We start from the raw sequence: 25,104 nt of genomic DNA, 5'->3' as shown, positions 1-25,104 counted from the left end.
CCACTCTCTCTAAAGCAAAAAAATATCCCTGACAAGGAGTGACACCAATTTGTGTTCCTCTGGTCTCCCGAGGATTGAGGGGATATCAGCCATTTATGGTTTTTCTATTAGTTTGGGGTGCCCACAGGTGATAGACTGGGTGCAGTGCATCAGGGAACATTGGAAAGCAATTGAAAGAGAAATGTTAGCTCATGGGGCTTACCGTTTGTATGCAACTTTCACACCTAGGCTGTATGGAAACATAGTACAACCATACATTTGTACATCCTAAGTTTCTTTTACTGGGTGTTTGACTGGCCAGTAGAATACAATAAGCTTGAAATGTGTTTGCTAGCCATTCATCACAAAGTCCACAACTTCCCATCACATAAATGTGAGCAAATTCAGTTTTTTTAACCAAAGTTTGATTTTTGCAGAGCAAATTAACTAAATAGGGAGGCAACTAAAGAAGCCACACCATCTAGTGTGTGCTTTTCAAAGAGGTCCTAGGTATGAGCCGACCCCAGGTTCAAATAGCTATCAACATTGCAAAATTCAACCTTATTCCAAGCTTCTTTCTTGGTTGCATTTTTAGTCCTTTCCTGTCCTGTCATGGATAATAGGCTCACCCTCACTTACAAAGTACTATTTTAATCAGGAGATGTGTGGGAAGGCAAAATGATATGCCATTTGCTATTATATATAGGCTTTCTCTACATTGTTGGTTTCCTATTGTAAATCAATGATATGTTGCAAAGCATCCAAAAAAAGGCCACCTGAATATGGTTGAACCTGAGAAATGGTGTCCACATAAAATGATCCCTAAAAGTGCTTCACTGGCTCCCAGTGGATGCAAAAATCAAGTTAAAGCCCACTTCACTGTAAATATGAACTTCTGGGAACCAAACGTGAAATACCTCATCTATCACTCCACAATGCACCCAACACAGCCCTCTTATCAACTCCAAACCGTTTATCCTACAATAGAGCACTGGAAATTCATGGCCCAGAATGTGGAGTGCCCCGGGACATTAAGTTGAGAGCTAAAGCAAACTACAGTCTCTTCTGAAAGATCCTTAAACAGAATTGTTCTTGTTCCTCTGCAGTTTATTTTTATGAAAACAGGAGTAGGAATTGAAGGGTATCACCCAGGTCTTCCTCGCCCAACAGAATTCTAACTTCACTCCCCTCAAAATATAGACTCTGACTTAACCACGGGGCTCTGGAAGTGAATGAATGAGGATGTGCAGTGCTAAAAAAAAATCCTAATAAATACAATTCGGAGGCATGGATCCATATTTACTTAGATTTTAAGTAGTGCAGCACAGCATCCAAACTTGCTGCTACGCTGTGCTGCATTGCATGAAGGGGGCAAATAGTGCACAGATATAGGGACTAGGGGCCTGATTTAGATCTTGGCGGGACTACCGTTGTCCAGCCTTGGCGGCATTTCCAGGTACTCTGCCAAGCTGAAAGAATTTAGATGTGTGCAGGCTGAATCTCTGTCTGCGTCGGCAGAGTCTTTAGTGCTGCATACGCAGCTCACTGTTGCCAAGACGGAGGACTACACTGCTGGCGAGTAGTACTTCTCTGCCGTCAGGGCGGTGGGTTGCACCAAGCCTGCTTAAAGTGAATCCGTTTTGGTACATGGTCAACTTTGGACTATTCCTGTGGCTGTAGGCTGGATGCTGGCATCACACAACCGACGCGTTTTGGCTAATTGTTTGCACCACCATACCACACTATAAAACACTCACTCCATTTCAGACCATGATCCTCCACCATTCCACAGCAGCACAAAATTGTCCCACGGCGATTTCTCACTCGTCTGTTTTTTTTTGTTTCCCTGTAACTTGTTAATTTTGTTCCTTTTTTTATTTATTATTTTTTGTTATTACAATCATTTATGTATATTATTTCATAATGCCAGGGAGAGACCCAACATTTATGTATATTATTTCATAATGCCAGGGAGAGACCCACGTTTTACTGAGGGAGAACTGTCAGTCATGGTGGATGAAATCATAACAGTAGAGCCACAATTGTTTGGAACTGAACCCCAAAATACACCCCTATCTCAGAAAAGGCAAATGTGGGCCAGAATAGTTGACAGAGTGAATGCTGTAGCAAACAACCTGTGCACACAGAAGGAAATCAGGAAGAGGTGGAACAACCTACGGAGGAGAGTGCATTCCCTGGCCTCCAAGCATTCACCTGGAGGCCCAGCGGACTGCTGGTGGTTCTCCTAGGCCCCCCCTTACAACTCTTTGCCTGGGAAGAGAAGCCCTTGCAGATCCAACATCCTGAAGGCTTGACAGGAATCCCGGGTAGAGTGGAGACTGGTAAGTTATAATTTCTATATGTCACTTTACCTAAATGTCCTGTTTGCTACACAATTTATTTTTACATACAAACCTAAATATATAGTAACATCTTGTTTGGCTTGTTTGTATGTTTGAATGTATTGAGTTGTAATATAGTAACATCTTGTTTGGCTTGTTTGTTTGAATGTATTGAGTTGTATTTAAGATAACTGGTTTGATTAGCCTTCACATTTCACATGATGTTATGGTGCGTGTAAGTGTTTGCACTCCAAATAACAAATATATGTTCCACCTAGTAAATGTATGTTCTCTCCTTACAGCAGATTTTCACAAAGTATGTTCAAGTTACAATTTTGCAAGTGTAGTGAATGTTTCATCAAAATTACTACAACTACTTTCTCAGTTTTTGTGAAAATAATATTGTCATTAAATTTTGCTCATTCTCCCTTTTCTATCATATGTTGACTTATGGTAAAGTGTAAGTCATTGACTAATCTCTATTAAATGTTCTCTTCGGAAATTGTTTGTGTAGAATTGTGTATGTTGTCAAATTTTTGTCATGTAATTGAATTGATGTCATTAGTTTCACAAATCAAAGTTTGTTGAACCACATAAATGTGTATGCTGAATATAAGTGGCATATGTGAAAACTTAACTCAACACTGTTCATATGATAACAAATGCTGAACAGCCCTCTAAGTTGTGTAAATGTTTATTTCTTTAGCCTGCTAGGCCTTGGAATGGTTAATCTCACATTCCAGGACATCTTCTTATCTGTTTATTTGAAGTCATTTTGTATGAATTATAAACTGTTTGAGTAATTAATTACATTTCCACTGAAAGGTCTAATCATGATATTCCATTCCTTTTCCCTTTAGGTTGCTACTTTCGTTTGCTTAGAATTCATTGTATGTGTAATCCACACTTCTACCAAATATTATTTTTTTCCATTCATAATAGGTCCAACAGTCGGAGCATGTGTCCAAACATCAGTCACCCAGGATACCTCCACTCCTGCCCAGGATCAAGCCTCCAATGAGAACTCCACTCCTGAATGTCTGGATGAAGAGGATCAGCCTGGTAAATCTGGTCTGCCTGGGTAGACAGGTCCAGGGAGTCTCACTTGGCCCACACCTATTACTCCCACCCCAGCTGTTACAACAGCTCAGCCTACGTATACCTCCACTTCCTGTGTCCAAAAGCAACAGCACACCGATCTTGTGCCCCCCAGTCCTCGTTGCTGTTGAGACAACACCACCACCACCTCCAGTTCATCCAGGAATCAGTGGGATGGGGCACACTAGGCAAGGGCACACAGTAGTGGGGGAGGGTTAGTTGGAGGGAATATGTGGGCCAGCATAGTGACGCCAATGAGTTCACTGTCACCCTGGTCACCATCGACCAAGTCTTGGAATCATTTCATCAGTCCCAAGACATCATGGGCCAGGTCCTTACAGAGCTCCGGGACATGAAGCAGTTGCAGAGGGAGCAAAATGTACAGATGTAGAATCTAAACTCCAATTTGGGATCCCTGTCTCGGGTGCTGCAGGACATGTGCACTCATATGTGCAGGGCTTTCCCAGCACCATCTTCCCCTTTCTGAGGTCCTACTACATCTGGCCCAACTACCTCAGAAAGGGAGGCCTTGCCACAAGAGGCAACACCTACACCCACCACAGTCCCTGCAACTGTGAATCCACCAGCCCCCCGCAGGAGCACATGTTCAACCAGACCACGTGGAGAGGATGGCAAGACTACCATCCCACCACCACCAAGAGACACATAACATAATTTCCTCCAGTGTGTAACTGCCATTCACTCTGTTGACCATTTTCTGGACACATTTCCCTTTTGTATTTTGGGCACTGGATTACACACAATTTTGGCTCAACAATTAAGGTTTCATTCACCATGATTGATTTTTCCTTTTTTGAGTTTTCTTTTTGGTCCAGTTTTAGTTTATTTGGCTTTATTTAATAAATAACTAAGTTAAAGGCTGGTGCTGAAGTTATTTCCTGTGTTGATTCAATTGTTTTGCCTTCCAACATACATTTTAAAATGTAAACAAAAGGTTATTTTTTTATGAATGATTGCAAGTAGATAATGTTTCTAACAAATGTCTACTATGACAACAGAATTGTAGCCAGTGCTAAAGTACATATGCTCTGTAGTTTAAACATTGTAACATTGGCCTAACCACAATTGGCATATTTAATTTAATTGTAAATCCCTAGTAAAGTGCACTATAGTTGCCCAGGGCCTGTACATTAAATGCTACTAGTGGGCCTGCACCACTGATTGTGCCACCCACTCAGTAGCCCTTTAAACATGGCTCAAGCCTGCCACTGCAGGGCATGTTTGTGCAGTTTTAAACTGCCATTTCGACCTGGCAAGTTAAGCTACTTGCCAGGCTGAAACCTTCCCTTTTATTACATATAAGTCACCCATAAGGTAGGCCCAAGGCAACCCCATGGGCAGGGTACAGTGTTTTTTAAAGGTAGGGCAGATACTTTTGAGTTTTACATGTCCTGGTAGTGAAAAACTGCTAAATTTGTTTTCACTACTGCAAGGCCTATCTCTCCTATAGGTTAACATGGGGATTGCTTTAAAACTTCTTCAAAGTGTAACTTTCCATTGTGAGCAGATAGAAAATTGGAGTTTGGTGTCTCTGGACTCACAATTTCAAAACACATCTTTTAGTAAAGTTGTTTTTTAAATTGCAGGTCTGAAAATGTCACTTTTTAGAAAGTTGGCATTTTCTTGCTTTAATCTTTCTGTACCTCTGCCTGTCTCTGAATACACATCTGGGTTAGGGTGATAGCTGGGCTTTGTGCATTCCAGCTAGACAGTCACATAAAGGGAGCTGGGGTGTGACATTTGCATTGACCACTATTTTCCATCCCACCAATGCGGTTTAAATCCATACCGCTGGTCTTTTAATCCTGGCAGTGGGTGTATTGGAATAAAGAATACCTTTTTACGCTCCCTTGCCAGTTTTAGTTTCACTTCCTTCACACTTGTTTTTGCTTTGCGCTGCGCCCTCACTCACACGGTTTTCTCTTCATATGTGGATTTAGAACATCCTACTAATATCTGAAAACATCCCTGAGCTCCTCCCTCTCAGAGAGGGGGTTGTAGCCCTCAAAGAAACTAGGTTTTTCCTTTGAGAGGAGAATCCCATATGATGAAGCATGTCACCTTTGGTGAGTGAGGGAAGTGACCACAATTATTGCTGTGGGGTATAGCCAGTGGTTCTGTGTTGATAGTTCTGTAAATTTCTGGTAGTGGCTTGCCACACATTTATATTGTTTTTTTGTATAGACCCAAGGATTTTGTACTGTTTTTGTGTGACATTTGCATCCTGATGGCTCATCGCCAGGGCTGATGGGCTTTCCTGTGGTAGATTAGGAGGAAGGGGCTGACACCTGCCCCTGAAGGGGTCTGTGCCTGCCCCCCACACAAAGAGCTGCATCCTCCCCTGTAGTTCGTCTGGAGCCAGAGAAGGAAGGGCAGGGACCTTGTGAGGATCAAAGGCCTCATTTGTTGTCTCCCCCACTTCAAAGACACATTTTGGTATATGTACTGAATCTCTGAGCACCCCATGACCCCCAACAAGTTCACATTGGGGTCCTGAGGAGACTGCAACTAAGAGGAGCTATGCTGCCAGGAGGGCTTGCTGCTTTGCCACTGCTCTGCTGTGTTGGCTTGCCACAAGCTGATTGCTGTGTTGTCAGGAGGGACTGCTACTTTGCACTGGGGTCTGCTGTGTTGGCCTGCTGCTTGCTGCCTCTGCAGTGAGGGCGGAAGGATCCTGCTGTCTTCATCCAAACACCCCAAGAACTCCTAGGGCTTGTCAGGCTTGTTCTGGTTTGTCTCAGAGGTCCCCTGGACATCAAGGACCTCGTGTTTTACTGCTGCTTTTTTGTGTGCTCCAAATCACAGGAGCATGCGTGGTCATCTTTAAAGGACTCAAATGCAGTGCTTCATTGAGCCCTGCACCACACTCACTGCATTGGGATTGCCTCGCTGGGGGTCCTAAGCGCTCCTGTTCCTATCGCCATCAGCGAGAAGCGCTGAGGGCTGCTGGCTCTCGCCTTCATCTATACGCCACGCTGCGGCAGGATTCCTGCAATCTCTACTTTCTCTGCAGGTCCCGCTGACCCTGTGAGAGCCGAGTCCCACCTCCAGCCCCACCTGCGCCTGTGATCTTGACCCCGTGAGATGCCAATGATCAATGTGGGCACAGTCCGCAGAGTATTGTGATTTCTCCCAGGGAGTGCCCCACATCTGCGACTGGCCAGTGTCCCCAACAAAAGTAAAAGGAACTGTCACCCACAAGGCTCACTGCAGTTGCACTGCCCCGCATGGTAGCATCTGCGCAATCTGTGGTTTGGTCAGCTTGGTGAGAAGGTTCATTGAGACACCACATGGTGTTCTGCCTGCCTGGGTAAGGGTACCAGCTGGAGGACTCCTCGACCGGTCAAGAAGACCACAGGGCAGATGAGTCTCAAGTGTTCCCCAAGTGCTAGCCCTGCCCGTGGCAGTATTGCCGGAACTTCCTGGGTCATTCCGGTCCCCATGAGGCCGCGTCAATGCCACCCCGCAGCAGAGACAGCACTGTTGTGGAAGCGAAGAGACAGCACCATAACTCCCTTAAAGGGAGCCCCCCGCAATTTGCTGACTGACACAATCTGTTGGATAAGCCATTGCCTGCTTTTTAGAAACACTTCCTGACCCAGTAGCACTACTATACTTCAGGAAAAACTTTTCGTTCTCTCACTTCGAACCGAAGGGTTTCCAATGTGCTACATTGCGCTTCTTGCAGTGACCTACCATATCACCATAATTACCTCCATAAAAGTGCACTGGCTGCTAGATCCCCATAATCTGCACCTAACTGAATGTTAAAGTACTCTCTCTTTATAGCAAGTGAATAACTCATGATATTAATTTGATTTTGTTGTTTGGTCATGAATATATAAGATACCCTAGCCAACCAGAAACCCCATTTCTAACACCATACATAACGCTAATACTCAGTGCCATGTTTTACATTTCCAGTTCCACACCTTGCCTCCATAGAAGAAGGGGATATCATCAAAACAATCAGATTCAGTAGGCAAACTATTATTCAATTATATAATCAGCTGGAGCCAGATCTGCTTCACAACACTGTAGCACAACAATAACACCAATAGTCCAAAATCCTGGCAGTACTCAATCTTGTGGACACACGTTCATTCCAATACACTGTTGCAGTATTTGGGGAAATGTCACAACCAACTTTAAGTGGTGTGCTACAAGACGTTCTTTCTACAATGATGAGACACATCAACGTGTTCATACACTTAACACAAAATGAGCATTTTGCCAATGTGAAGGGAGATGACTTTGCTTTTGGTTCATTAACACATGTGGTTAGGACAAATCAAGCAGCACATTTTTGCTTGGTACCAAAATTCAACAGTAAAAAAGTCAAGTGCAATCTTGAATACTTCCATTAAATCACTGTGCAAGTTGTCTCAGTACAAGATAAGTACACATACCGTCTATGTGTGTCTTCCACAGGGAATCCAAATTCCTTTTGCATTTTGCAACAGCAGCATATAACTACAAATGTAACAACTTTGAAATGTCCAAATGAAGATGATATGGTGAAGGGTCCTAAAACAGATCAAAACAAAAAGGTTCATTAAATGGCCTTACAAAATAGAGACCCTACAGATGAATATATTTGAGGAATTGTTTTCTAAGAACAATCAAAGATGTATAATGCTAATGAACACAGTAGTCAATGTGTCAAAACTTTGATCAGCAAACATCTTTGCTCCGGTTGTCACTGTACTTGGCCTTTCTAAAAAAATGTCCTGCACAGACTTTCGTCCTCATTTCATTAAAAGTTGGTTTAACATTTCATTTCATGGAAGGGTGGCCAAGTTGGAGACCGCATCAGACGCTCTTTCAATGAGCTCCATTTGGGCTATGCTATTATTCTGGCCCAACGAGGTCCAACAGTCTGATGACTGCCTCCGTTATTGGCAGACATCTACCCAGAAGGGGTGAGGTGCTTGAGTGCTGCTGGAGGGCTCAACTCCACGTGTTGGATGGCCCCGTTGCCGACGGCCGCCTGCGTTCAGCCCCCCGTCCTGACTGAGAAGGAGCAGGGCCACCGTGGTCCGCTGGGGCTGACTACCCCCTCTGCGACTCATAGCTCGGAGATCACAAGCACGTCAGAGTGGCGTCCGCACTTCACGATGCCAAACGCATTTGAGGCCAGCTTCAACCCTGCCTCCTTCCTCACTGCAAGACTGCACTTCACTGTGCTCCAAAGCTGCCAATTGGCTCCCCAGCAAGATTGCGCTGGGTGATTTAGGAGCACAGACGGTGCCCGCATGGGACACTGGTCACTTGATTTATATCCATATAAAGCGCTTCCCCGCCTGCAGCAAGGAATCAGCCTGTGTGACACGACACTTATACAGCCAGTGCACACTTAACAACATTGGGCTGAGATCGGTGGCAGGACCATCGTGCTGGGCCTTCTGAGGCCGTGGAAGTGAGGCCATACTGGGTTGGTGCTGTTCCTATTATGAGGCGGGGTATGTTCGCCAGAGGTATCGCGCCGGGAAGTGGGTTTGTGGAGAGGCTCGCACCAGTGATGGAAGCTCTGTGATGCACCTAGAGCGGGCCCCCAATTGTCTTCTGTACGCTATGGCGCAGATGACCCTACTGGTGCCTCGCCTGGATGTGGATGAGTATCAGTTACCTGATGTACTCCTTCCTTTATGGATGCTGAGATGCAGCAGCCTTGGGACTGCGGGGGATCATACCACCTTCTCTTGAGCAATTGTTGGACTGTGCTACCGGGCCCCACTGATTTACATGTAACAGCCAACAGATGGAACCAAGGGACTCCTCTTGCCTCCTGAGGTCACGTGAGGGTGCCGTGAGTCCTGCTGGTGCTCCTGATGGTGGGGCTTCTGCGCAGTGCGACACACATGGACACTAATCTGGGACTGTCCCCACTGATACCTGAGCACAGGTCTTTTACTGCTGCTTGGCAGGACTGCTGATTGGTGCTTAGTCCGAGTGTGGGTCCCATCAGTGGCATTAGCTGCACTGAACACCTTCACTACTGACCGCTACTCGCCCTCCACCTGTCAGGCCTCCTTGCTACTTTCCAGCCACAGGGAGCATGATGGGGATATCTAGGGCCCTGAAAACGTTGACTCGACTGCTGAGGAGTCAGGCCTGAGATCTGCTGTGGCAGACACACCTGCGAAAATGCAGATGACTTGGTATAGCTCCTATTGTATGTTGCTCACAGTATTTAAATGACTGAGGTGAACTGTCTCACTAAAATGCTTGCTTGTCATGTGGGATGGTGACAGTGGGGAAGTCACTATGTCCTGATGACTGGCCCCAGCCTTCATGGACCATGGGTAGTACCGGTACCAAGCCCCACATGGTCTCCAATGAGGACTTGTTTACTATGTTTCTGTTCCTTTTTAACTTCTGTTTGTAGATTGGGGAGTTTTGGGCGGGGACGTACAAGCCTTCCACCCCCGAAAAGGGAAATGGCTGCATAGGCCTTAGTGCCAATATTGCCAACTCACCCAACCCGCACAACATAGCAATCTCATAATAAAGAAACACACAAGATGCAGAAATAGTTGGAGAAAATATTGCTGCAGGTTTATTTCATACAAGAAATATGCTAACATGGTGGGTCAACTAACGGGCGATCCAAGGTCAGGCAGCAGTGACTCCCCTAAGCTGCCCTGCCCACCTGATGAGTCACTGCACCGTGGCCAAACCAATCGGTGCTAACCATTTTGGGGACTAACCCCCTTACATACCATGGACCACCAGTCCACCCTTTTACTCACGCCCTTTTAGGGGCAGAGCGTGTCCAGGCAAGCCCGGGTTGCTCAGGTTTACAACCGCCCGAAGGACTAGCGGGGTGCCTCGTTCCTCCAGGGTCCTGCCGTAAGTACTCCTGGGGTTGTTTGACATTTGCACCCTTCTTGTGCTTCTGAAGAAGGTACGCCTAAGTACCATTCAGCCTCTGGATCACCCTGCAACTCCGCCATAGCTCTGGGTGTGGCACCGGTCACATCCAGGGCCCCCCACCAAGGCAGGCACCTTTCTTACTTACACCCTGCTGACTCTAGGGCGTAGCCCAGGCCCATCCGGAACAGGTCCATGCTCACTCTAGACTGGTGAACCCCATCCTCATCAAAACACCCTGTGGTCTTGGCATGTCAGTGTCCCTGTCTGATAAAGCCAAAACCCCTCTGATCAGTGAATTTACGCATGGCGCTGTTTACTCTCCTGCGTGAAATTACAACGGCCTCTCCTGACCTGGCCCTGTGCCAGACCAGTCGTAGAATGATCTCAGACCACCATAACTCGCATGGGCCTAACTGATTACTTAACTCACTCATAGTGGCTTTCATAGCCTGAAGCAGAGCCTTTCTACCCATGAAAGTCAGGTCATTGCTTCCCTGGTGGATGACCAAAATGTTGGGAGGGAATCTGTCTCCTGCTAGTATGTGCCGCAGGTTCTTAAGCAAGCTGTGCCATCGCATGCCTGGAAACCCCAACAAGACTATCTTAGAGCGGGGAAACCCATGCTTACAACTCCTGCTTTCTGCCCGTTGCGCCACCCTAGCGATGCCTGAGTGGCCGAACACCCACACCTTTGATCCTGGCAAAATAAAGAAATGCAGAGTTGCAAACACCTTTTATTGAAAAACACAGCACACAATTGGCAAACAATTACTAAGCATAACTGAAAATGATATGCTCTAAAACCACACTGCAAACACATAGAACATAACTGCCAGGCTCCTGCTGCTCAGAGGCACCCGCCCTTGTCTGAATTCCCGGGCGGATGAAGCGTTTGTATCACTGAGACTCCCACCGCCCCCCGGCTTGATGCGGTTTGACGCCAGGCCAACCTTGAATGCTGAGGTAGCCACTCCTATCCTAAAGGAATGGCTGCAAAAGCGCTTACCAGGCCCAGCATTACCTGACAATACCAAGCAAGACTTCATGACTTGTTCCACCTGAAACTTGGTAAGGGGCGTTCGGTCAGCATGAATGAACAAGTAGCCACTTGCGGCGAGACGAAGGACTGGGTAATCAGCGACCAAGCCAACAGGGCAGTACCTTTTATCTCCCAGTAAATGTAGCCAGATCACCTTTTCCCGCCGAGCCAGTTCCGTTTTTGAACCTCTTCACATGAATTCAATGGGATTCTCCTGTGAGCATGGTATCCTGTTCCCCTATGGCATCCCCAGACCCATCCTTCTTCGACCTGGCCACTAATTCACTTATTCTCAAGGCCCCAAAGAATGCCCAACTGAAAGCCGCTGAGATGAGGATGGCTTCAAAAGGAGAAAGGGTGGCCCTGTGTACTACTTCATTCATGTCGTGTAATGTTCTGAATTCGATGGGTGACCTGGAGTCTGGAATTCGTGTTTGCCCTCTTGCCCATTCCTTCAGCGCTGCCCTGATGGTGAATGACTTAGTAGGATCCTGCTGGCCCATGAGCCTGGCGCAATGACTCACTGCAGCCATGTGGCATGGGACCCAGAAATTACTCTTGCCCTGGTCCTTGGTCCACACGACAAAGGTTTGGACCTTGTGTTCCAAAGTTGTTGTACCTTCCCCCCAGGCCCCTACCACTTTGCTTAAATTGTGAGAATGCAGGATGTCCCATGAATGTAGCGTCTGTGCTGTAACCCAGTGTTTCTCAAAAACTTTGGAACCCCAACCCACATTTTTTTACTGACAGACTTACGCAACCCGCCAAGTTGCAGGGCGATAAGGCGGGTGAGCTTGGCTCATCTGCAATTTCTGTTGAAATGACACATACCTTTGTACGGACGGTTGTTCTGATAAAACTAAGATGAACAAATTCCCAAGTACATATCCTCTAGTATTCACAGATATTCCCCACAGCACACCCTAAGATCTATGCATATGAATCTATTGGTGGTCCCTAGATTCACACGCAAATGGACAGAGGGTCGTGTTTCTCAATACAGGGACCCCAATACTGGAACTCTCTGCCTACCACTATGAGACAAGAAACTGACCACATGAGTTTTAGGTAAAAGCTGAAAACTTGGCTTTTTACAGTTAGACATGGACTTTCTCAACCAGTGACTTCGTAATCCAGCGCCAAGAGACCTGATGGTGTACCTGCGCTGTAAAAATGCTCTTTAACATAACATAACATAACAGTGCCACAACAGTGCTGTGGACTTTTTTATATTGTCATGGACAGGCATTTGGTTTGGATTTATTTTGAGAGCTGTATCTCATTGTTTGAATAAGTCTCTAATTTTCTTTTCACCAAGTTTATCCTGCCATTCATTTTCATTTGCAATTGTTTGATTCCTAGAAATGTTTTGACTAAAATGTGAAGTACATATTTTTATTTACCATTATGGCAGAAAATACAACATATGTTTTTAATGTCTGCATTGTTAAGTGCATACACTGGTTAAAATAGTATGTGATGGTCATTTAAATAGGTGAAGGCATACATCATGATAATGGACACTTGCACCAACAAATAGAAATCTACATTTATTTTTTGAAGTGCAACTACAGGTGTGTTTGTTTCACCTTGATTACTGATAGGAATGAACACATATAGATTACACCTTATAAAATAATGGGAGAATTGAAATTGGATATAAAACAGGACTTGCACTAGACAAGGGGAAAACGTACATGGATGAATATGTTCAATTATTCAAATTTAGGACAGACATTGATTTTACTGGTAATTAATAAGGTAAAGATAAAGATTACACCTAGTCTAGTGCAAATTCTTGCTACATTGCACTTATCCCAAGGATGTGTAATCCATCTGTTTTTAATTTGACAATTTTTTTAATGTATTTAAAAACACATTTATGGTCACTTTTTGATTGATACCCTTTTTTCTGCAAGTGTCCATTTTTAAAAAAACTCTTTTTATTGCATGTTTTAGTATAGCATAGTACGGTACAAAAATCAAGTGTCCATTTTTTAAGGCAGCTTGCACCACATTCATACATATAATGTGATCATACAGATGTGTTTCCTTAAATTTCTTAAACGTCAACATTACAGACATATGCATTGCACATTGGTATGCTAATGCTTGCAAGAGAGATTTAAAAATGCACGAGTCCAGTGCAAATGTTAACAGACTACTCAAAAAGTAACAAGTATAAGTGGAGCTTACCGTCGATTCAGTCCACGACTGTTGATTTTGTTCAGCATCAAGCAGCAGAGGCAGGACTTGGAAGATCGGGTCGATGGCGGAAAAGGAAGTGTGAAAGTGAGAAAAGGTGAGTTTCTGCCTTATTTCCCTTCCAAACTGCCAAATCAAGTGTGGAGGTTTTACCGCCACGGTCACGTCGGGGGGAAGGCACATCGTGACCAGCCCGACAGCCGCTTTTGTCCATGGCGCCGTTGATGCAGGTGAACATACCTGACGGAGTCAGGGGCACTCGGATGGTCTTTCGTACGTCGAACCACCAGCATCGAAATAGAGCGGGCAGACCGCCTAGTAGTTGGACGGGGTATCCGTTGAAAACATGACTGCTGAGCCATTACCGCTAAAATCTAAATCAGGAGCTAAGATTTGCCTCCTGCTGGTGTCATCCTCTACGTGGAAGCACCAACAGGCTTCCTTTTGTGACATCCATCTTCACACTAAGGCTCGTCCAGCACAGGATTTATTCTGGAAGCGTACTCTTCCAGTACCAATTCCAATGCATAGACAACCGCAGAAGGTCAGGCGTGCTGAATACGTGCTCTGCACTGCTGCACACATTTAGTGCATCAGTTTCTGGGGAAAGTCAATGCATTCCCTATTGTTTCTGCCTCTTTCCACCAAACATCAAATTTTGATGGAAAGTCTGGACAGGTTATCTTAGGAGATCGGGATTTATTTCAAAACCTTTGGGAGTTGCGCAGATCTGCCCAGGAAACACCCCTTTGATACAAATTAATGCAAAGTAAAATTGGCAATGTGAAAAGTCACCTTTCCTGTTCAGGACACCTTTTGCTGTTGAAGATACATCACTGCTGCCTAGCTGCACTGCTTCACATTGTGCTAGCATCAGCAAAAAGCATTATTGGATCTCTCAGTCCATAGATGAAACAATAGGCTATTTGGGCCCATTGGTAGAGCTACCTTTCCTACTGGCAATATGGAAAATTGCTTTGCTGTGGAAATGTCTGAATACACCACACACTCTATCATCTGAAAGAGTTATAGTTGACCATGCTAAGGTGAAAATCAGTGTTCACCAAGATGTTGGGGTCAATGGGTCGTAAAGTGAACACAATGGGCCGGATTTCCAAAGGTATAGCGGACCCATTTTGACTTAAGCCTTATTATGTGTTTGGTAGTCTTGGAGCAGGCCGCCATGCCAGCGTCTTGCTCCAAGACCTCCAAACCAATAAGGAGACTGCCTGCTGGATTCCAACTGGAATCTAGGTCGGGTAGTCCTGCTGCGGCTGGCCCACGAGGTGCCTGTCTAATGTTCATATATGTGAGCCTTAGCAAGGCACAGTAATGAAAACACCATTGCACGTTCCTGCACGGCATGGACTGTGAAGTCCATGCCGTGCAGGAACTGGGGTTTCATGCAAGCAAGGGGGCACACGCACACCATATGCCCTCTTGCATGCATCCCCTGGCACAGAGGCAACAGGGGTCCCTGTAGGGCCTCCTTAGTTTCCTTATCCCAAAAGATTTCATGAAAACTGTGGAGGTGAGGAAGCTCGTAATATGCTTAACGGAGTCATATTGCGGCCTCACAACACTGCGCCGCCGCCGAGGCATCGCGGATCCCCAGCGTTAGCAGTGGTGGTCCGACCGCCATAGTCAGGATATGACAGGTGGAACGCCAGCGTGGCGGTCCACAGACCACCACCACCACCACCACGGCGGTCCAATGGATGGCCTTTGTCGTAATAAGGCCCTTAGATGAATAAGAAGTCACTTGATAAATGCAAAATGACAGTTCTGGTTCGTGAATTGTACTTTTGCAGAAGTCACGTGAAAACATGGAAAACCTGCTAGTTGGATGGATCAGCTGCACCCAGAAGAAGGGGCAGGAATTATGGCATTTTGGAGAGAGGTTCCAGGAAAGGGTTAGCGAGCACATACAAAATAATATGCTTCTGGAAACTTAAATAACCCATACAGGTTATTTCTTACCATTGAAACACAAACATGTATTCTCCTGTTCAATTGCGTACATGAAACAGAATAGTGAGAGAACATTAACAAGTGTGTAGAGTAGTGCTTCCCAAACTTTTGAGCATGACAAACTTTCGCAATCCACCTAGCTTTATTGGCCATGAGGCAGACGCTTTTTTAAATTTAACTAAAGCATCATATGGAAGCGCACTGTATTTTACAGACAGAATATTTTCGATTGGAATGGTCACTAAATTTGCACAAACATACAGTTTTACTGATAAAGCTATATTGCACACAAAAGTTAATGTATGGAACTGGGTTTCAGTGAATAATTTTCTGCATCACCAAGTAAAGTGTCTTGATTTGTTTTGATCATATTAAATTCTTTGCTTCAGAATTACAAAAAATGTTTTTAATTTTTGCTTTCCTATCTGCTAAATGTGCACAGTTTGTTTACAGGTGTTTACATTTTGCTGTTTGTTACAAAAACGACATCCTACAGCCTTTCCATTCACACTCTGTACCATAGCAAGATTGTCACATAATTCACTTTACTTTTATTTCTCAGACTGCATGGTGAGACGAGTTTGTGAACACCAATCGCCATGGCAGCACTTTGTCAAAGGCGTCTTTATTTATATCTTGGACTTTCGTGACACACCAAAAATCAGCTCGGGACCCACAGTTTGGGAAACACTTGTGTAAAGAAAGGTATTTCTCTAAGAGGAACAATGTTATGTTATGTTATGTTACTGTCCATTTATAAAGCGCACATCCACCAGATGGTCTCTTGGCGCTAGGTAGCAAGTCAACTTCAACCTCCCTTAGCGGTAAGCCTGTCTAAAAAGCAGTGTTTTCACGAGTTTCCTGAATGTAGCAAGATCCAAGGAGAACCTTAGGTCCAAAGGCAGGCTATTCCATACACGAGGGGCAATAACGGCGAACCTACACCCTCCGATCCTTTGTGTTTTTCAAAAGGCGGAGTTGTCAAGAGGTGCAAGTTGCTATCTCTTAAAGCTCTGGTTGGGCGGTATTTTGTGATCCTAGACTTTAGGAAAGTAGAGTAATTCAGGTAGAGGGACTTAAAAGCCATACAGCATGCTTTAAACATGGATCTCTGTGCAACTGGCGGCCAATGAAGGTCCATCGTTGCCTGGAGATGTGGCAATGTTTGGGCAAGGTGTATATCAGCTGAGCAGCCTGGTTTTGAATTAGCTGGAGCCTGCGCAGGAGGATTTTAGGAAGGCCCAAGTAAATTGAGTTTGCGTAATCTAATCTAGACAAAACTAGAGCTATGACTACTTGGATCAAAGTCTCCTTAGTAAGGAATATTTGTTTTTCTATAGAGAAACAAATGTTAAATGTAATGTGCTTTAAATGTATATGTATAAAATGCTATACCAACAATAAATTTTGAGAGAGGGCCAAAGGGAATTACATTTACTGACCCAATGGTTACTAATCCCTTAACCTTACATGTAATAACAACCAAAAAATAACCAGGGTCAAAAGATAGGATCCAAATATTGCAATAAACAACGCTTAAAAGGGAGGAAAAAGCACAGTTGTGAATAATACCATCGATATTGAATCCCATCAGCCACTATGAATAGCGCATATCATCATATGGGATTCAACCATACACACAACTCTAGTGCTAGAGACACGTGTGGTGTATGGAACCAGGGGAAGGCAATCAGGTTCACAGAATTCACAAGCCCTGGTATGGTATGATGTCGCTAACATATGATTGAAAGTGGCAAATGGTCTTGAAGCAGTGCAAAAAAACAAACAAAGTGAGTGCAAATGTTAAAAACAACTACTAGGTCAGTCCCACAATTTATTCATGACTGACCAAGTGATGTAGTTAAAAACAGTGCAGGAAGCAGTTTGAAATAATAACTGCTATTGTCCCAAAGATGGTCTACATGTTTCAGCCATAATGATTGAATAGCAATCAGGCTTTCGTCAGGACCAGATCTACAAGCTACTGCTAATTGGTGTAATAATCCAAACAAAAAAAGAAGAAAGATACGACCTACTTGAATGGAAGTATTGAAACACTCCCGAATGTACGTGGAGTAATTAGTAAATCCTAAAACAGAAAACAATTGTAAATTACAGAGATTGTGATGGAGAACAACAACGTGGTTCACAAGCTTTTTCTCAATAATCATGTGAAAATACTTATAGCGTTTAAAAAGCTCTCATTGTTAGTTTAACTAACTAACTTGTGTCAAAAATTATAACAAATCAGTTTAAATACCCAACTTGATATCACCAACAAGAAAAACTTAATTGGAAAAATGCTTACCCCTCAATGTAGGGGGTCACGCCTCACCCCACCTGGCATCCGCTCAGATGAAAGAGGCCCCGCTCTGTATCAGAATAAACGGGTGTAATGTTGTACATACCAAGCAAAAATTGCTGGTCAGATAAAATAAAATCTCTACGCTATTGTCCTAACGATAGGAACATGGCTAAGAACAAACAAATGACTTATTAGTAAAAACATTTTTTTATAGTCTTGGCTATAGATGTAATAAGCCAAATTACGAAAGCGCTCGTATTATTGTTACAAACACAGAAGCGCCGCTAAATGTGCCTCAAAGTCAAATTCAGAAACAAAGTCAGAACTCACTGTGGTATTGAAATTGGGCAACAGGAGTGGCTATCGCGGAACTAGTGTTTCGTTGATAATGTATACTCACTCTAAGACTCGACTACTGGAGTGTCAAGCAAAGGTATAGAAACAAACAAACACGCCGCATCTACTCAGCGCTTACCCATCCGTCGGTACCTCCGTCTGGAATGAGCTGGACGGGGATGCACCGGCGCTGGTGTCTAGCGCATGTAAATAGACGCGCGTCTCGATGACGCGAACATCAGCGTCTGTAGGGCCTTCTGGTACTAGAAGTTTTACAATAACGTTCAAACTCATATAAATACGAGAATGGGCACAGAAATGTGTCGGCAATACCTTCTGATACTCAAAGTTTAGCTTCTAACATTGGAACCACTGAACCTCAGAGATCTCATATCCATGCAGATTTTTTCTCTTGAGAAAACGGAAGAGCTCAATACCAGGAAACTAGTAATCCTGCGGGAATGACCACAAGAGTGTATGTAGTGTATAACTCTCTAGAACAGAGGGACAGAATATGTAGACCTGTGAGGCCATGCACCATTGAACTCAGGAAGTAGATTATGTTCAATCGCGGAGTGGCTCATGAATGTAAAGCAATCTACTCAAAACTGCAAGAAAATATTAAACTACAATGCGGTACAATCCCTGGCATTGCCAACAGGTCACGAAATGGAAGAATGTCCCCCCACGAGTTTTTACAGGCTAGTCCACGGTATATCATCGTTTAGCCCTTGTGTGTCACTGTGGAGTGAATAAATCCATTTCTGTTCTTTTCTGAAAAGAAATCGGGTAATGTCGCTGACATGTGGAGGAATAAACGGCTGCTCTAACACCGTCCATTGAAGTTCCTCTGCTTTATGTTGGAAAGTGAGGAAGTGTTGAGTCAATTTGGTTGCTTGTTTTTTGCACCGGATAGTGCTCTTGTGTTCATTGATGCGAAGCTTTATTTTACGAGTCGTCATTCCGACGTACCTCAATGAACAGGGGCAAGTGATAAGATATATAACTCGTTCAGAGTTACAATTACTATGTTTTGTTAAAGCCCAAGGTCTCTGTGTCCCAATATCAATCTCTTTGGTTGGTGCAGTCTGTGGACAAGCGGTGCATGTACCACAGGGAAAATGTCCTTGCACCTTCGGTAAATCCCATAATGTATTGGTTCTGACAGATGGGATGATTTTGGGTCGAGTGTGCACGAGAGTATCTCGTAAATTAGTGCCTCTTTTGTAAGAAAAAAGGGGACTAGGAAGAGTACCTTTGCCGATGTTGAGAATCGACCAATGTCTGCGTATGCTTCTTTGAATCTTGTTCGTCTGAGTACAGAAAGTATGTACAAACGTAAGCCTCGACAAAGGTGTCTTAGTGACAGGAGGCTCCAACAAGGCATCTCGATTATTATTCAGTGCTCTCTTCATTGCCTTCTTCACTAAATGTGAGGGATATTGGCGTTGTTGTAGCTGGACCGAAAGATTGTGGGCATGTTTGCGAAAATTTTGCGTATCCGAACAATTTCTGCGGAGCCGCAGAAACTGTCCTACCGGTAAATTCTCTCGTAATGCTCTAGGATGGAAACTTTGATAAGTGAGTAATGAGTTTCTGGCCATAGGTTTTTTGTACAGCTCGCAACCTAATCCACCATCTATAGGATAGATGCAAATATCCAAAAAAGATAATTTTTCTTTACTGTATTCTATGGTGAACTTAAGAAATGAATTTCGATTGTTCAACCAGTCATAGAATTCTGAGACCTGTAGGGTGGTACCTCTAAAGATGACAAAGATGTCATCAATATAACGTTTCCACACTCTAATTCGGTCTCGGAAGGGATTGTCAGAATTGAGTATGTGATTCTCTTCGAACACGTGAACATACAGATTGGCTAACGAAGGGGCAAAAATACTCCCCATCGAAGTTCCTGACACCTGAAGGTATAGTTTGTCTTCGAACTTGAAAAAGTTTTCAGTCATTGCCAATCTTGCACATTCCATGACGAAAGGTGTAGGTGTAATAGTTTCTGAATCCTGGATACTAGTTTCCAGTAGTTCACGTACAACCTCGAGGGTCTCAAGTTGTGGAATGGCTGTGTAAAGTGATTCAATGTCAAAAGACACAAGATAATCCTGGTCTACATCAAATGTTGTTACTGACAATAGTCTCAGGACATCCTTCGTGTCTTGAAGATAAGTGGGCATCTTCTTGACTAGAGGTTTTAAGAAAAAGTCGACAAAAGTAGACAAAGGTTCCAACAGGGAGCCTATTCCTGATATAATAGGACGACCTGGTGGGGGTCTTTGTGTTTTGTGAATTTTTGGCAAGGTGTAGAAATAGGGCACAATGGGATATTTCGTGGTCAGAAAATCTGCTTCATTAGAAGTGATCCAACCTTCAGCTTTCGCCTCTTCAACCAATTATCAACAAAACACTAGTTCCGCGATAGCCACTCCTGTTGCCCAATTTCAATACCACAGTGAGTTCTGACTTTGTTTCTGAATTTGACTTTGAGGCACATTTAGCGGCGCTTCTGTGTTTGTAATAATAATACGAGCGCTTTCGTAATTTGGCTTATTACATCTATAGCCAAGACTATAAAAAAATGTTTTTACTAATAAGTAATTTGTTTGTTCTTAGCCATGTTCCTATCGTTAGGACAATAGCGTAGAGATTTTATTTTATCTGACCAGCAATTTTTGCTTGGTATGTACATCATTACACCCGTTTATTCTGATACAGAGCGGGGCCTCTTTCATCTGAGCGGATGCCAGGTGGGGTGAGGCGTGACCCCCTACATTGAGGGGTAAGCATTTTTCCAATTAAGTTTTTCTTGTTGGTGATATCAAGTTGGGTATTTAAACTGATTTGTTATAATTTTTGACACAAGTTAGTTAGTTAAACTAACAATGAGAGCTTTTTAAACGCTATAAGTATTTTCACATGATTATTGAGAAAAAGCTTGTGAACCACGTTGTTGTTCTCCATCACAATCTCTGTCATTTACAATTTTTTTCTGTTTTAGGATTTACTAATTACTCCACGTACATTCGGGAGTGTTTCAATACTTCCATTCAAGTAGGTCGTATCTTTCTTCTTTTTTTGTTTGGATTATTACACCAATTAGCAGTAGCTTGTAGATCTGGTCCTGACGAAAGCCTGATTGCTATTCAATCATTATGGCTGAAACATGTAGACCATCTTTGGGACAATAGCAGTTATTATTTCAAACTGCTTCCTGCACTGTTTTTAACTACATCACTTGGTCAGTCATGAATAAATTGTGGGACTGACCTAGTAGTTGTTTTTAACATTTGCACTCACTTTGTTTGTTTTTTTGCACTGCTTCAAGACCATTTGCCACTTTCAATCATATGTTAGCGACATCATACCATACCAGGCTTGTGAATTCTGTGAACCTGATTGCCTTCCCCTGGTTCCATACACCACACGTGTCTCTAGCACTAGAGTTGTGTGTATGGTTGAATCCCATATGATGATATGCGCTATTCATAGTGGCTGATGGGATTCAATATCGATGGTATTATTCACAACTGTGCTTTTTCCTCCCTTTTAAGCGTTGTTTATTGCAATATTTGGCTCCTATCTTTTGACCCTGGTTATTTCTGGTTGTTATTACATGTAAGGTTAAGGGATTAGTAACCATTGGGTCAGTAAATATAATTCCCTTTGGCCCTCTCTCAAAATTTATTGTTGGTATAATATTGAGCAGCTACGGCTGCGGGCTCTTTTTTCCTCTATCTCTTCATTACCGATTGATTACTTCCATCTCTACGCGACATAATTTGTCTCTGACTTTAGTTGAACATGGCTGAACAAACTGGACTTTCTTTTGATGATAGTGTTCTACAGACCATCCTCACAGAGAACCCTAGCATATTGAACACCATTTCAGATATAACATCTAACACTCCAAGTGATTGGCCTACTTTACTTAATTTAAAACGCACACATTCTCGCACATCCATTCATGGGGCCATCATGACTGAGTATTTACGTGAGAATTGTGCCCCCACTGGTCTACTAGTGACAAATGCACCACGCCTGTTCCTCACAGACAAGCCCTTCATGAAAGACTGGTCATTGATCACGTGGCGATGCACGCGAGACTGGTTAATATTGATCATCAACACAGCCAAGAGGATAGCAGATGCTATCCTGATTGAGATTCAGGTCCTAGAAGGGCAAATTAAAACGACAATCACTAACACCCTCTTCAAAAAGAACTTAGAAGAGACTAATAAGTCCAATAAGGAGTACAAAGACTCAATCTTATTGACCAAGATAGAAAAATTCAAAAAAGACCTTGCACACTTTTCCCATGAAAACGTATACCCTTACACCAAAGAAGGGTACACACTCCCTGAATTCAATAGGAAGGGCAAACGCACGGACTCAAATTCTTCTTCTTCAGGCTCAGATACATATTCTAATGATTCTGAGACATCTTCATTTGATACCCAACAGGGTCGAGGCACATCCACCTCTTTCAGAAGAAATCGCAGGCGTGGTAGATTTGGTCCCTCTCAATTTCCAGGACCTTGGTGGCCACCAGCCCCATGGCAATATCCATTTCCACAATATTCGCATCCTATGCCACAATTCCAACCCCAGCCTCAATTTTTGACCAGACTTTTTTAGGACAAAGTCGTGGGAGAAATCGAGACAGGAGAAAAGGCCGGGCACAGGTACATTGGGAACAAGACCCCCCACATCCACCGAACACCAGGAGCAGAACAGGTCTAGCACAACCAAGTACCAGCACCAACCAGATGACCTAGTGGTCAATTTGAGTGTACGTTCTCTCAACAAAGATGAACTTACAGTTCTCAACCGAGGACTTGGCTTTGTACCAACCAACACAGGAGATCCTTTTGCAATCAGATGTGAATTGGCACTTTTTTTCAGAAAAATCCGACTACATTTTTTCTTTAAAGATAAAAGTGTGGATCCAATTGATTCACTGATGAATAACACTGGTTTGAAGCCACCTTCGAGTTTCAATCCTCCTCTACATCAAGTACCAGATCAAGTTCTGACGTTTGAGAAAGCTGTCCTAGAAGACATCAACAGTCTAGAAGATTGCTACTCTAAACCTTATCAGAACCTACCTTCAAGTGAGAAGAAAGCTCTTTCCACTCTAGCCAATGACACTACCATCACGATAAAACCCGCCGATAAAGGCGGTGCCATTGTTATTCAAGACACAACAGCCTACCGTGAAGAATGTTTAAGACAATTAAACAATACCACGGCTTATCGTCTTCTTTCTCTTGATCCTACTATGAGATTAACTAATGAAATCCGACAATTGGTTGAAGAGGCGAAAGCTGAAGGTTGGATCACTTCTAATGAAGCAGATTTTCTGACCACGAAATATCCCATTGTGCCCTATTTCTACACCTTGCCAAAAATTCACAAAACACAAAGACCCCCACCAGGTCGTCCTATTATATCAGGAATAGGCTCCCTGTTGGAACCTTTGTCTACTTTTGTCGACTTTTTCTTAAAACCTCTAGTCAAGAAGATGCCCACTTATCTTCAAGACACGAAGGATGTCCTGAGACTATTGTCAGTAACAACATTTGATGTAGACCAGGATTATCTTGTGTCTTTTGACATTGAATCACTTTACACAGCCATTCCACAACTTGAGACCCTCGAGGTTGTACGTGAACTACTGGAAACTAGTATCCAGGATTCAGAAACTATTACACCTACACCTTTCGTCATGGAATGTGCAAGATTGGCAATGACTGAAAACTTTTTCAAGTTCGAAGACAAACTATACCTTCAGGTGTCAGGAACTTCGATGGGCAGTATTTTTGCCCCTTCGTTAGCCAATCTGTATGTTCACGTGTTCGAAGAGAATCACATACTCAATTCTGACAATCCCTTCCGAGACCGAATTAGAGTGTGGAAACGTTATATTGATGACATCTTTGTCATCTTTTGAGGTACCACCCTACAGGTCTCAGAATTCTATGACTGGTTGAACAATCGAAATTCATTTCTTAAGTTCACCATAGAATACAGTAAAGAAAAATTATCTTTTTTGGATATTTGCATCTATCCTATAGATGGTGGATTAGGTTGCGAGCTATACAAAAAACCTATGGCCAGAAACTCATTACTCACTTATCAAAGTTTCCATCCTAGAGCATTACGAGAGAATTTACCGGTAGGACAGTTTCTGCGGCTCCGCAGAAATTGTTTGGATACGCAAAATTTTCGCAAACATGCCCACAATCTTTCGGTCCAGCTACAACAACGCCAATATCCCTCACATTTAGTGAAGAAGGCAATGATGAGAGCACTGAATAATAATCGAGATGCCTTGTTGGAGCCTCCTGTCACTAAGACACCTTTGTCGAGGCTTACGTTTGTACATACTTTCTGTACTCAGACGAACAAGATTCAAAGAAGCATACGCAGACATTGGTCAATTCTCAACATCGGCAAAGGTACTCTTCCTAGTCCCCTTTTTTCTTACAAAAGAGGCACTAATTTACGAGATACTCTCGTGCACACTCGACCCAAAATCATCCCATCTGTCAGAACCAATACATTATGGGATTTACCGAAGGTGCAAGGACATTTTCCCTGTGGTACATGCACCGCTTGTCCACAGACTGCACCAACCAAAGAGATTGATATTGGGACACAGAGACCTTGGGCTTTAACAAAACATAGTAATTGTAACTCTGAACGAGTTATATATCTTATCACTTGCCCCTGTTCATTGAGGTACGTCGGAATGACGACTCGTAAAATAAAGCTTCGCATCAATGAACACAAGAGCACTATCCGGTGCAAAAAACAAGCGACCAAATTGACTCAACACTTCCTCACTTTCCAACATAAAGCAGAGGAACTTCAATGGACGGTGTTAGAGCAGCCGTTTATTCCTCCACATGTCAGCG

The 25,104-nt window shown here is 43.6% G+C and overlaps 1 protein-coding gene across 3 annotated transcripts in view; it reads right to left on the bottom strand.

Annotated features, from left to right (window-relative positions):
• LOC146797986 (uncharacterized) overlaps positions 1–25,104 on the bottom strand; it is a 284,680-nt gene that overhangs the window by 252,018 nt on the left and 7,558 nt on the right. Inside the window, exon 2 of one of the 3 annotated variants that reach the window (XR_014968578.1) lies at positions 7,850–7,967. The exons of 1 other annotated variant lie outside the window; for it this stretch is intronic. The gene's annotated coding sequence lies outside the window, so the exon portion shown is untranslated. Of the gene's footprint in view, positions 1–7,849; positions 7,968–25,104 lie in introns of those variants that run through there. One more of the 3 variants, XR_014968579.1, reaches the window with a different exon arrangement.

This window comes from Triturus cristatus, chromosome 9, assembly GCF_964204655.1.
Source record: "Triturus cristatus chromosome 9, aTriCri1.1, whole genome shotgun sequence".
In the NCBI taxonomy this organism is placed as follows: Eukaryota; Metazoa; Chordata; class Amphibia; order Caudata; family Salamandridae; genus Triturus; species Triturus cristatus.
This window is presented reverse-complemented; position numbering and strand designations above follow the sequence as displayed.